This window comes from Bombina bombina, chromosome 6 (assembly GCF_027579735.1).
Source record: "Bombina bombina isolate aBomBom1 chromosome 6, aBomBom1.pri, whole genome shotgun sequence".
NCBI classification, from domain to species: Eukaryota; Metazoa; Chordata; class Amphibia; order Anura; family Bombinatoridae; genus Bombina; species Bombina bombina.
Window position 1 is genome coordinate 500,281,159 of NC_069504.1, and position 15,155 is coordinate 500,296,313.

Sequence of the window (15,155 nt, forward strand, 5' to 3'; positions counted from 1 at the left end):
TTACTATACACCCCTGAAGCCCCTGAGTCGATAAGTGCGTTAGTCTGAAGGTTGTTTTGATCCCACTGTAAAGAGAGAGAAGCAGTTAATTGATTTGTCTTATTGTCAATGTGTATATGTCTTAGGTTAATTTTCTTACCCCTTTTTTGTTTTTCCAGTAGGGGACACACTGAGACTGAATGGTCCTCATTTGCGCAGTACATGCACAGATTCGAGAGTCTCCTTCTTGTCTTTTCTTGGAGGGTTAAAGGTCCCTTTATAGCTCCTATTTCCATGGGAGTGGTAGTTGAGGTATTTTTCTCATGATGGGGGTTAGAAGAAAAGTAAGGTTTTGGGAGGTTTTCAGAATTCCCTTTTTCAGCTTTTCGTTCTCTGATTCTTCTGTCCAATGTGGTACTGAGCTTTATTAAACCTGGTAGTGTTTCTGGCATGTCCAGTCTAGATAATTCATCCTTTAATATTTCTGATAATCCTAACCGGAACTGATTTCGGAGGCTTACCTCGTTCCACTGGGAGTCAGATGCCCACATCTGAAAATCAGTGGTATATTCCTCCACAGTGCGTTTTCCCTGTTTTAAAGAACGAAGTTTGGTTTCTGCTATTATTTGTGTATGAGTGTCCTCATATAATTCAGACATGGCTGAGAAAAACTCCTGTAAGGAGTCTAGAATTGGATTGTTAGATTCAAAGAATCTATTTGCCCAGGTGCGGGGTTCACCTGAGAGATACAATATGGTTGTGCACACTTTGATTCTTTCACTATGATAAGTGCGAGGTTTCAGTGAGTACATTAAATTGCAGGCATTTTTGAAATCCCTAAAGGAAGATCTTTTGCCAGTGAAAGGTGTTGGGGGTTGAACCTGTGGTTCTGGTATCTCAGCTGCTTTTGGAGTTAAACATTCCTTCATTAATGCTTTTAAAGTGGTGGTCTCTGCTTGTACCTCTGTTAACCCACGAGCCAAATAGTACAGTTTTTGATGTACATTATTAAATGCTTTCTGGATCTCAGCGGAATCCATGTTAATGGAAGAATTTCAGCAGAGCCCCTTATAGACCTGAGAATACTGTTACACCTTAATAAATTTACTTAGCTTGAGGTGATAAGTATTTGTTGCTCTTTTGATAAATTCCCTCTAATGAATGAATCTCAAATTTAGAGGAAGTTATCAGTGAGCTGATTTATATAAATGGTTGAAAGTGTTAAAAGTTCAGATGTTTAGCCTGTACCTTTAAATAAGACTCAGAGTAGAGTTTCAGGACTCCATTAAATCTTAGACAAACGAATCAAGGGTAAGGCTTCAATGTGCAGCATTGATTGAAGATTATGTTTTAAGTTCAATATGTCTTTACAGCATATATCCGTCTTCACACACTCACACATCCGCTATCACAAATTAACATGCTTATGTGGCAACAATTCATAAGTTTATGCCTGTTCAGATGGCATGATAAGGTTAGATGATATGTATGACATAACAAGTTGAAGATCTCTTACCGCAAACAGTCTTAGGGTATGCTGAGTTCTGACTTACTGCGGAGTGGTCCGACGGACCAGCTAGTTGCGGCTGCGGCGGAGAGAAAGTGCGAGTGTGACTCACTTCCGGATTCGGCTAGACGCTGAAGAGCGCTGAACGCTGAGAGAGAGAAAGCTCCGGTACGTTCAGAAACAGGTGTCAGTTGCACGATAATTGTTTAAGGTGCAAAGAGTTGCAAAGCAAACAACTTAGAAGGAATTTCCTAGAGATGGCTCTAGATAGACCTGACAAAAAGAGGTTCAGTCTAAGGTAACACAGGATGAGTTACCCTTTAGGAATCAACAAAAATCTCAGGCACTGAATTGTTGTTCAAAACGAGGTTAAATAGGGTGAAAAAGGATGGTGGGAGGGATATACCTTAAAGGGATATCACACTGATATTGTATACACATACATATCAACTGCATACTACTCTGTTTTTATTAGGACTTGAGAGCGCTGTTAACCCCTTGTGTATTCATATATACCCCTAGGTTGGGGAGGCACATGGTATATAACTTGTTTTATCTCTAACTCCCTATTCTTTAACTTAGAACACAATATGGAGTATATTAATATATGAGGTGTAATTACAATTATGATGGCGTATCTTGTTAAGGCACTTAACCCATTTATCCAGAGTATCACGATGGATAGACACTGAACAGTAATCAGTGATATTATATACCCCTAATAGCATGTGCCATCTGGCAGCACGGATAGACTTTTTTAAATAATAATATTGGCTATATATAATAACATGGAACACAGTATCAGCGATAGACCATTCCCTGCTGTCCCATATGATATCAAACTTTAGCACATAGGGGTCCTAAACTAGTATTTATTACATATATACAGGTGACCAACAAACTAAGATAGGCATTGATCTAATATGGGCTGGGTGTTTGACATTTTCGTCCCAAATCTGTCCTGCTATAATCACACATATGGTGTACACGGTAAATGTTGGGCTCCAACACATAACTTATGAAATATGCTTACAATATTAGGACACCACGTTAGCACTATATAGCACACAACACTGAGCGTAAACAAAATTGACAACAACGCTCTGACAGGTACTATCTTAGTATGCAAATTAGCCACGTTATTGCGGAGTAAAGCTGTAAAGCCCGATGACGTCACGGTATGCTAATGAGCCATGCGGTTGACTAAACAAGCCGCTGATTGGCTGGGTCTGTAATTTGCACCCAACTGACACACTGCAGGCACTGTGAACAGCGCAGCAGCTGGGGATCGACTAGCAGCAATTCATATACATAGTGAGTAGCTAATACTATATTTGATCCGGTATGAGCATTCCATTAATTCCTAGCCCACTGATCAAAGGTTAAATGCTCATTGTACATATTAAATGGTAACATTTGTTTTATTTTTTTATAACAGTATATGTGGACCTCATCTTTGCAGTAATTGTATATAGCAAAATTTAGCCACGCAAACCGGGATTATTAGTCTAAACTGTCTAACAATGTTTGGTGCCTAATGAGTCTAAGTAATTATACACCGATTAGTGTGTATACCTGAACATATAAGCTACGTTGTTGCAGAGGGGTCTATATATTTATTCAAAAAATTTATTGTATATGATATGATATACTGAATTTTGAAGTATATACTAAGCACGATGTCCTCACAGTTTCTATACACATAGGTGTTGACACACTGGTGTCACTTGTGTTTCTTTTGTCTTGTTAACAGTTAGTTACTATGTTTGGAAATATTAATCACACCACTATTATTGGATGCCTTAATTGTTTGTGTAATATGGTTGCCAGGTAACTACCTGGTCTCCATGGATAAGGTTTTGGCGCAATTTCTTGGAATGCTAGATGGGAGGGGTCTATTTGTGTTTAAAGTCACTTTGTTTCATGTGCACTGTGTTGGGTCTGAGGAAGGGGTCTGCGTACCCCGAAACGTCACCATTGAATAAATAAGTTATTATTTGAACTAAATCCAGCGAGTGCAGTCCTTACTTGTGGATACTTATATATATATTTATATATATGTATAGATATATATTTTACAAAAAATCAATTAGATATGTTGAAATATCTATTTAAAAATAAATAGAACATGTTCTTCTATGTGAAGAACATAGAAATGTAAAATATGCATAATTGATGTTGGGTACGAGGTTGGGTTAGCATGTGAGCAATAGGTGTTAGTTGGTTTTTTTTTAAAATTTGCGATCTCCATTGAAGTCTATGGGGCCGAATTATCAATGTGCGGGCGGGGATACGCTGTCGGCATTTATCATTGCCGCACCCTGCACATTTGCGGCCAATTGGCCGCTAGCAGGGGGTGTCAATCAACCCGATTGTATGCGATTGGGCGGGTTGCTGTCCTCCGCCTCAGAGGTTGCGGACGAGTTAAGGAGCAGCGGTATTAAGACCTCTGCTTCTTAACTCCTGTTTCCGGTGAGCAAGATGCGTTCAGAATGATTCTGAGCTTGTTAAATCGGCCCCTATGGGGAGAAAAAGTTGGAATGGTCGCAATATTCAAAGTCCTGAAGTGAGCGCTGTAACAAACAGCAAACTATTTTCCTGTCCAAGCACACTTCTTCTTAGTGTCAGGTTGAGTGCTGTTGTTTTAAATGGAAGCAATGGCTGAGAGTCACAGCTCCCCACAAGCCCATACTGATGCACTGAATGTTAACAACACAGTGTTTTCAATAGAGGGGTAAGAGAGCAATAAGACTAAACTTAGTAGCTGAATTATCTCTAGAATTTCAATCAGCTCCTACAAAACAAATAACAACTAAGTACCCGAAAGTACATATCTTTGTATAATTTTAGTCTCACTGTCAAGACAAATGAAACTTGCATAAGATACTTAGGGACCGATTTACTAATGTGCGGGCGGACAGGATCTGCTGTAGCGGATCATGTCCGCCATACATCGATAAGCGCAGACAGCATACGCTGTCTGCATTTATCATTGCACAAGCATTTCTAGTGAAATGCTCGTGCTATGCCACCCCCTGCACATTTGCGGCCAATCAGCCGCTAGCAGGGGGTGTCAATCAACGCTATCGTATCTGATTGGGCTGATTGCTGTCCCCCGGCTTAGAGGTGGCGGACAAGTTAAGGAGCAGCGGTCTGACGAACTGAAGCAGAGTGGGTTGGAAGCAGCATGCGCAGCTTCATAAATTAACCCCTTAATGCAGTTCTTCTAATATCAGAGGTATTCAGGATAAAAGGTAATCTTAGTCAGACACTCTGAGTCAAGGCCTCACAGGGAAAAGCAGCACAAAATCATTTAAAAAATGCAGAGTCCACAAACAAGCAAAAGTCAAATACCAAGTCAGTCACAAACAAGGGGTAAATACAAAAGTGTAGTCAGGGGAAGCAGAAGCCATCCCAGTATGTCTAAGAAGTAAATACTAGATTAGGGTTTCAGAACCTCAAACACAGAGCTCATATAGACTACTGCAATTAAGGTCTAATTGATTGTCTAGGCCTCCTTAAAGGTTCAGTACGCCTAACACTAGCAGGAGCAGAAATCACTCTTTTAGACATACACTTATCATGACATACGCATTGGCTTTGGCTTGAGTGCAAACATTTTACTTTCTGCTTGTAATACGCGTGCTAACCCGCGCTCATTAAAAGTTTACTTCTGGCAGTGTTGCGCACAAGCAAACTTTTCTGGGCTTTTCTGGGAAGCTTCCACCCTACCTGAGCAGAATGCTCTCACCGGTTATTCCCACCTCCTATAACCTCCGATCCAGTACCAGCACATTATTTAGCTTGCCTCAATACAAAAAGAAAGCAGCTCGATCCTCCTTTTCCTACAGAGCACCACAATTATGGAACGACCTCCCGCACACTTTCAAACCTTCCCCATGCCTAATATCCTTTAAGAGATCCCTCTATACATATCTCAAAACAGAATGCACCTGTCATTGTTGATTATATATTTCCTAACTGTTCTATGTAAAAATTTTGTGCATATATCATGTATTATTATTGTTTTGTATTTTATTGTACCCATTGTATCAATGCAATGTTTTGTGTACCCAGGACAAACTTGAAAACGAGAGAAATCTCAATGTATCTTTCCTGGTAAAATATTTTATAAATAATAAATAGCGTGCCACTTCTAATCTGGCCCACAGTAAGTTATGCAATTCAACGAAAAATTTACTTTTGCAATACAGCAGACACAACTCTTTTAAATGAATTTTGAAATTAAGAAATTCTTACAGTGGATCCACTTTGTCATGGTAAAAAAGTAAATAGGTAGAAGCACAGGAAAATACCTGTAATTCTTCTACCCATTGACCTGAGGTAACGTACTTATTTTCCAATTAACCCATTGCAAAACTGCAATGAGAGGATAAAATTCCAAGTAACTACATCCTTTACTTTGTCAGACTTGTTGTTCCTGAAATTTTAATGACCAAGCAAACCACGCTGAAGCAACTTTCATAACATGATGTCAGGCTAAATCTATTGTAAGTATATAACCTAGATAATGATAAATGTTTATACCTATTTCTCATATGCTTAAAATAAGTGCTGAAAGATACAATGGGAGAAGCGCAACTAGACTCAAGTGAAAAAGATTTTAATAACACAGATAAAACTTTAAAATAAGATATTATGCGTACCAGATAAAAAACATTAACAAGCACATCAAAAGAGTTCTTTATATCAGGTGAGTGCCGTGAAGTCTTACTGTTTCTTAGTGACTCCCGGTTCACCTTCCTATTGGACTGGATAAGTAGTTGTGGAATAGTCTCCAGAAAAGCCTCCAAAAGAGAGCCGTCTTAAATACAGCGTGACTCCGTCTCAGGGCTAGCTGTATTCGCGGTTTCTTGCAGAAAGTTTTTTTGGCTGTTATTAACCACTGCTATAGTGGTATACACGTCCTGCAGCAAGCACCTGGTGTGTGCACCTGTGGATGTATTCAACGTCTCAAATCGTCACAGACCAGTTTATTGAATAGGGATACATATTCCCCCTGGTTATAAACTGGGTAGAAGGTTGATTGTTTATTCAAACCACTATGTACAATTGTGGTATTTTCTTCATGTATACTAAATTCTAGTATTTCTTCTGTGACAAGATCTTGTGTGTTTATAAAATCTTGACTAACAGTACCATTTTCATGTTCCAAATTTCTTAGAGTTAGATATAGAGAAATATCATTATGATCAAAGTTATGGTTGACATTTCCTTTGTCTGAAACATTTTTATTTTTAATCAGAAATTTTGATTATGTGTATGAAGCAGGGCTTGGAACATAGTAAGATGAATGTCCTCTTCAAGGAGGCTGCTGAGTAGTGCTGATAATAATCTCCAAATCTCTTTAATTCCCTCACATCCCCACCACATATGTTTATAGGTGCCTATTTCACCACAACCTCTAAAACATAGTGTTGAGTTCTTCTGGGACATATGTGAGGTTATCAGTGGAGTCAGGTACCAGTGAAATGCTGTTTTTATAAAGTTTTCTCGTAGGTCTGCACTCAATAAACCTTTACTTCCTGAATAAAATATCTCATCCCATTCTTGTTTCTCGGACACCCTCCTACTCCAACACACCACGCCTGAAATCTAGGCGTCATCCTCGACTCATCACTCTCCATGGACCGCCAAGTCAACTCCGTCTCTTCAACCTGTTTTCACATACTCCACCTACTGTGAAAAATCTTTAAGTGGATCCCCACCAAAACCAGAAAACCTGTCACCCATTCCCTCGTCAGTAGTCGATTGGACTACGGCAATGCACTTTACGCTGGGTCCACCATCAAGCTCCAGAAACGACTCCAATGCATCCAGAACACTTTGGCCAGACTTATCATCGACATCCCTCATTAAAGCCACATCACCGAACACCTAAGGAACCTGCACTGGCTCCCCGTCAACAAGAGAATCACCTTCAAGCTCCTAACCCACGCATTCAAGGCCCTCCACAACATCGGTCCCAAATACATCAAGCACCATGTCAACTTCTACACCCCCTCCAGACAACTGCGCTCTGCCGACCAAGCACTCACAGTCATCCCCCACATCCAGAAAACAACAGCTGGAGGAAGATCCTTCTCCTATATGGCAGCTAAGACATGGAACACCCTCCCGCTGCACCTCAGACAATCCACCTCCCTTACTAACTTCAGGAAGGACCTCAAGACCTGGCTCTTCGACTGAGTCGTCTTCCCTTAGCCTCTTTTCCTCCTCCCATAGCGCCTTGAGACCCTCACGGGTGATTAGTTCATGCTTTACATGTACCCAATAGATAGATAGATATGAGATTTCTAGGTCACATTCCCATTTAAGCATGAGTAAGTTCTTAGTGTTGTTAGTGTCTGTTTGTATAGCTATATATATATTTTAAAAATTAATTTTTTTTGGTCTATTCTTACTTGTGAACATGTTTTTCAGTGATGTATACGCTTGTTTAGAAGTACCGGATATATATTTTTGAATCCCTGAGGAAAGCTGTAGATAAAGATACCATTGTAGTTTCATTGGTGTAAGTTTATCTTGAATCTGAGTGAATGTCAGCATCTTTCTATTCTGCAAAACATCTGCCACCCTATGCAGTCCCTTGTTGAGCCACTTATTAATGGCACTATGTGTATCTAATGGTAGCACAAATGGGCAGGAAGTAAAGTGTTATGTTTTGACATCCAGTTTTGGCTTTGTTTAGTAGAGTTGTGTATAGGATTTTTGTAACTGAGTGTTTTCTGTCGTTCTCTGTTCCAAAGTATGTCATCTGGGTATGTCAGTCCCTCAATCCTCAGTCACAAACATGGGGTAAATACAAAAGTGTAGTCGGGAAGCAGAAGCCATACCAGTATGTCCAAGAAGTAAATACTAGATTAGGGTTTCAGAACCTCAAACACAGAGCTCATATAGACTACTGCAATTAAGGTCTAATTGATTGTCTAGGCCTCCTTAAAGGTTCAGTACACCTAACACTAGCAAGAGCAGAAATCACTCTTTTAGACATACACTTATCATGACATACGCATTGGCTTTTGAGTGCAAACATTTTACTTTTAGCTTGTAATTCGTGTGCTAACCCGGGCGCATTAAAAGTTTACTTCTGTGAGTAGTGACCACCCACTTTTCACCTCTGTTAAAAGAGGAGATCTTATAATTTGTTCCTAGTAGTCTCAACCCTTCAGGTCCTATTTTACAGTTGGCAGTGAGAAATCTATAAGACATACTAGATTGATCCTAGGGGGTATTCTGCTCATAGAGGATTTCTAACAGCCTATGCAATAACACCCTTTCTAGATGGGGGTTAAGTGGATAACTCTATTTTAAAAACTAGTTTACCCTTCATCAATAATACGCAGTTAGAACCAGTTTATAGATGTGTGCAGCTAATGGTGTCACTATTTGTCTAGATCTTATAACCTCCTAAAAATTGGTTTATTTTATCAATATGTTACATTAGCGCATGGGATATGTCCTCTCTGTCATTTTTCATGGATACCTTACACGCTCTTAATTAACTAATGTCTATATTATTATATTGTGTCCAGAATATCTGACTGATGTTCTTATGTTTTGTATCATGCTATATCGTAGAAATTGACAGGTCTTTAGTCTAGGTTGCTCATATGTATCCTTTACAATACACTCCTTTAACGGGATATCAACCCACCACCTACAGATTATATCCTCCCTTTCCATGTCTAGTCGGGGCTCAGGATTATGTTTCTACATTTTTCTTTTTATGTCTCCTATACCTCTCATCACTTAAAATTATTCCAGTTACAAATCTGTATTTTAAAACTCAGAAGCCCAGGAGTATTCATTAGTCTGGTGTCTTGGCTCGCTCCGTCTCCCCTTATCTACACCTCTTCCCTTGTTTATCATTTATATTCAATATTCCCTTAGGACCTTTAGGATGGTAGAAACCAAGACACGTCACTGTTTTTCACCTTTACTTATAGTATACATGGGAGACAACTCTTCTTTTATCCCACTTGAAAGCTCAAAAGCCACAGAACACTGTCTGGGTTGACTTCCTGTCTGATACCGCCCTCCCACCTTCCCTTTTACCCTATTTCGAGCGGCTCTTGCCCGCTGCATTTCCCTTCCCCCAAAAAAATTCATAAGGCCAATCCCCCCCTGTTCTAACTCAACTCAAATAGACTACCTAAGCTATATTTTATATAACAACGGGGGGATCAGTTTTACTCTTTTATGTTATTATACTGCAAAACTGAAGTCTCATTATAGAGAGTCCAAGTCCTCTGTTAACACTTTTGGTAAAAGGGTTTATATTATTCCTCCTACCCCTGCCTCATCACATATGTTAATAATTGCCTATGCGTACTTCTTTGAAGCCTTACAATTGTAGTGTAGGTAGGCACAACGTGTACCTGTGGACTTAGCAATCTCACTGTAATAGCAATATATTCCCTGTGATCTGTCATTGTCTTGGGACGCATTTTCCATGTTGTAACTGTTTATGACTTCAATAAAAAATTATTTAATAAAAAAAAAAAAAAAAGTTTACTTCTGGCAGTGTTTGCGCACGAGGGAAAGTTCTAAATAGCATGCCACTTCTAATCTGGCCCACAGTAAGTTATGCAATTCAACGAAAAATTTACTTTTGCAATACAGCAGACACAACTCTTTTAAATGAATTTTGAAATTAAGAAATTCTTACAGTGGACCCACTTTGTCATGGTAAAAAGTAAATAAGTAGAAGCACAGGAAAATACCTGTAATTCTTCTACTCATTGACCTGAGGTAACGTACTTATTTTCCAATGAACCCATTGCAAAACTGCAATAAGAGAGGATAAAATTCCAAGTAACTACATCCTTTACTTTGTCAGACTTGTTGTTCCTGAAATTTTAATGACCAAGCAAACCACGCTGAAGCAACTTTCATAACATGATGTCAGTTTTGATAGGCTAAATCTATTGTAATGGCCAGTACAAGTATATAAACTAGATAATGATAAATGTTTATACCTATTTCTCATATGCTTAAAATAAGTGCTGAAAGATACAATGGGAGAAGCGCAACTAGACTCAAGTGAAAAAGATTTTAATAACACAGATACAACTTTAAAATAAGATATTATGCGTACCAGATAAAAAACATAAACAAGCACATCAAAAGAGTTCTTTATATCAGGCGAGTGCCGTGAAGTCTTACTGTTTCTTTTTTTTTTTTTTTTTTCCAACCAACAGCATAACAAAAATTTCCAGAGACAGAGGAAAAGAGGACAAATATGTTTACAAGAACATCACATATTCCCTTGTCCTTACTAAATGAGTCAGATGGTTATTATAACATACCTTGCAACCATTTCCACCAAGCCGAGCTAAACCCTTACACAATTACTCATTTTAACTCGCCCAATTGGTTCCCTTTGTCCTCCATCTTACTATTTACACTTTGTACCCAGCTGTTGGGTATTTACCCATATTTCTTTACCATTCGTTCTCCATCCAAACCATCCACACAAAACGAAACAACCACAAGAACATAACAAACGAAGGACAAGAAAGAAAAAAAAAGAAGAAAAAAAACACCCTCTCCCCACTATGCCAAGCATACCCATTCTCCCCTTAAATTTGCTTCCTGAATGAATATTGAGTTTCGAAAAGGGGATATAATTAACTTCTGAGTATTATTATCGAGTGATCTAATATATTTTCCCATTTAGCAAAGAAATCCTCTATATTACCCTCCATTTCCATTTGTATTTTAGCCATTTCTAAAAATAACTGATGTAATAACCCATTCCTAAATTCTGAGAATTTGGGTTCTTTCTGAGATTGCCAATTTTTCAAGATTATTCTCCTACCTATAAGAATAGCTGTATTTAACAAAAGGGAATTCCCCCCGACGTCCTCATGTGTTGTTAAAAAAAAACACATTCGGCCTAGTTAGATAAATATATGTCTTGAAGGTCTTTGTAGCCCAAAACGAAATTTTACCCCAAAATCTCTGAATCACTGGGCATGACCAAAACAGATGGACCCAGTCCGCTAGACGAAATTTACATCTCCCAAATGCTAAATTCTCCCCATCTCTACTCCAATATGAGCACAACTTGGGGGTACTATAAAATTGATACAAAATCTTGAATTGTTGTTCTCTATAATATTCCCCCCTCATAGCTTTAGCCACCCTCCTAATAGAGCTTATCAGTACCTCTGCTTCCATCTCCAGGATAGAGAGATCTCTCCATTTTAAGGTGAGGTACCTAATATTGCTCTGCTCCTGACTACTTAATAGTGAGGCATAAGTGGGAGAGATCGAAAGTTTCCCCATTCTAAATAGTGCTAGAATATGTTTTAAAGCTTTGTTATGCCATTCCAAATTTTCCACTTTCAGGATCTGCTCGGCATAATGGTGAAGTTGCAAATAAGCGAAAAACTGGGAGTTCATAATCCCAAATTCAGTTTTACATTCATCAAAGGTTTTAACCCTATTTCCCTCTATATTAATAACCTGAATCATATAGCTAATCCCTGCGTCCGTCCAACTCCCAAATCTTAGAGAGTCATACCCTTCCAAGAAATCTGGGTTCCCGCTTATGGTTAAATAGGGAGAAACCCTGAAATTGAAGCCTATTCTTGTACAAAATTCCCGCCAGGCTCTAATCGGCTGGTCTATAATTATTAATTGTCTTAGTCCTTTAGGAATCTTAGATAAAGGCATGTGAACAAGAGCTTTAAGGGAGAATGGCGCAACCATCCCCTCTTCAACATCGTGCAAAGAGAAATTGTCTGTTCCTAAGAACCAGTCTAAGACGTACTTCATGTTGGCCGCTATATCATATGCCTCTACATCTGGAATGGCTAGCCCCACCCCCTTTTTTCCTGCATACATGTGTTTGAACGCTATTCTAGACCTTCTTTTTTTCCAGATAAATTGTCTTATATATTTATTAATCAACAGACTATCTTTCTTTAATAACAGTAATGGCATGGCTTAAAATGTGTATAAAAATTTAAGTAGTGAAATCATTTTAATTAGCTGGATCCTACCTGACATGGATAGGGGTAGGTTCATCCACCTCTCTATATCCTTCCCCAGGGAGTTAATAAGCGGTGGGAAATTTAATTTGTACCAGTTTCTTGGATCTGGTGCAAACTTTAGTCCTAAATACGTAATATACTCCTTTGCTTCTTTGAACGGCGTTACCGGTGAATTCTTATCCCTAATCAACCACAGTATTTCAGATTTATCCTTATTTATTCCACAACCCATAAATAACTGGAATCTATCCAGAGCATCAATAATCAAAGATAGGTTATCTTCTAGATTTTGAGTAAAGATAAGAAGATCATCCGCATATATTGCCTGCTGGATTTTAAAACCACCTATATCTATTCCCTCCAAATTTTCTCGAAAGTATATAGCCAACGGTTCCAGAGACAAATTAAAAAGAAGGGGTGAGATAGGACACCCCTGTCTTGTTCCCCGTTGCAAGATAAATTTATCCGACACCATAGAGTTAACGACTAAAGCAGCTGTAGGTGCAGCATACAGCAGAGAAACAATATTAGCAAAAAATTACCTTGAATTCCAAACTTCCTTAAAGTCATAAACATATGGTCCCAGACCAAGGAATCAAAGGCCTTCTGTGTATCTATAGTTATCACCGCTACGTCTTTCGCCTTGAATGAACCCTCTCTAGCTGCCATATCACAATAGTTTATCACTGCCTCCAGTTTTCTGATATTTTTCACTAATGTTCTTCCCTTCATAAATCCAGTTTGATCTGCATGTATGAGAGAGCTAATAGCTACTTGCAATCTATTAGCCAAAATATATGTCAACATCTTGTAGTCCACATTCAAAAGTGAAATGGGCCTATACGATTCCATCAGACTTAGATCTTTCCCTTGTTTCGGAAGCAGGACTACCCTAGATTCATTGAAATATTTAGAGGGGAACTTCCTTTCAATGTGAAATGAATTATATACCCCGTTTATTGTCAGAATTATTTTATCCTCAAGAATCTTATATAATTCTCCTGGGATATCATCCGGTCCAGGGGCCTTATTAAGCTTCAAATTTTTAATTGCCGTTTGTATTTCCTCATTAGTAATCCGGGCATTTAACCTTTCCAAGTCTTCCTTCACTACCTGGGGTACCCTAATACTCTTCCAAAATACTTCCTTTTCCTGTTGATCTACCTCCCTCTCCCCGTATAGCTTTTTGAAATACTGCTGAAATTCCTGGATAATTTCTAACGGGTGACTTAGGGGCCTAGTTATCAAGCCGTCAACCTCAAATACGCTGCGTATTCCGCAGCGTATTTGTGGCGAGGCTGATACGCCTTAGTTATCAAAGGCTCGAGACCGGCAAAAGTAGAATTTTGTGACGTAAGCTTCGATCCGCCGGACTCAGTCTGACACAGATCGATTCTTACGTCACTCCAGATGTTCCGCACACAAGTGCGGCACATTCTCACTACTTTTGCTAGCTATCAAAAAACTAGCAGGTACGCTCGGCACTTTTACGGCCCAGCGTACCTGGTTTTCAAAGCGCCAGCCTGGAGGCGGCGGATCCCATAGGAATCAATGGGAGTCTGACCATAGCGAAAGTACAAGTTCGCTGCTGACAGACATCCCATTAATTTCTATGGGAGCTGTCTACACCTAACACCCTAACATGTACCCCGAGTCTAAACACCACTAATCTGACCCCCCCTACACCGCCGCAACTAAATAAAGTTATTACCCCCTAAACCGCCGCTCCTGAAGCCCACCGCAAGCTACTCTATACATATTAACCCCTAAACCGCCGCTCCCTGAACCCGCCGCAACCTATATTAAATGTATTAACCCCTATCCTGCCCCCCCTACACCGTCGCCACCTATAATACATTTATTAACCCCTAATCTGCCCCCCCTACACCGTCGCCACCTATAATAAATTTATTAACCCCTATCCTGCCCCCCACTACGCCGCCGCCACTGTAATAAAATTATTAACCCCTAAACCTAACCCTAACCCTAACGCCCCCTAACTTAAATATTAATTAAATAAATCTAAATAAATTAACTCTTATTAACTAAATGAATCCTATTTAAAACTAAATACTTACCTTTAAAATAAACCCTAATATAGCTACAATATAAATAATAATTATATTCTAGCTATCTTAGGATTTATTTTTATTTTACAGGTACCTTTCAATTTATTTTAACCATGTACAATAGCTATTAAATAGTTATTAACTATTTAATAGCTTACCTAGCTAAAATAAAGAGAAATGTACCTGTGAAATAAATCCTAACCTAAGTTACAATTACACCTAACACTACACTATACTTTAATAAATTATTCCTATTTAAAAATAAATACTTACCTGTAAAATAAACCCTAAGATAGCTACAATGTAATTAATAATTATATTATAGCTATCTTAGGATTTATATTTATTTTACAGGTAACTTTGTATTTATTTTAGCTAGTTAGAATAGTTATTAAATAGTTATTAACTATTTAATAACTACCTAGCTAAAAGAAATACGAAATTACCTGTAAAATAAATCCTAACTTAAGTTACAATTAAACCTAATACTACACTATCATTAAATTAACTAAATAAACTACCTACAAATAACTACAATGAAATACAATTACATAAACTAACTAAAGTACAAAAAAT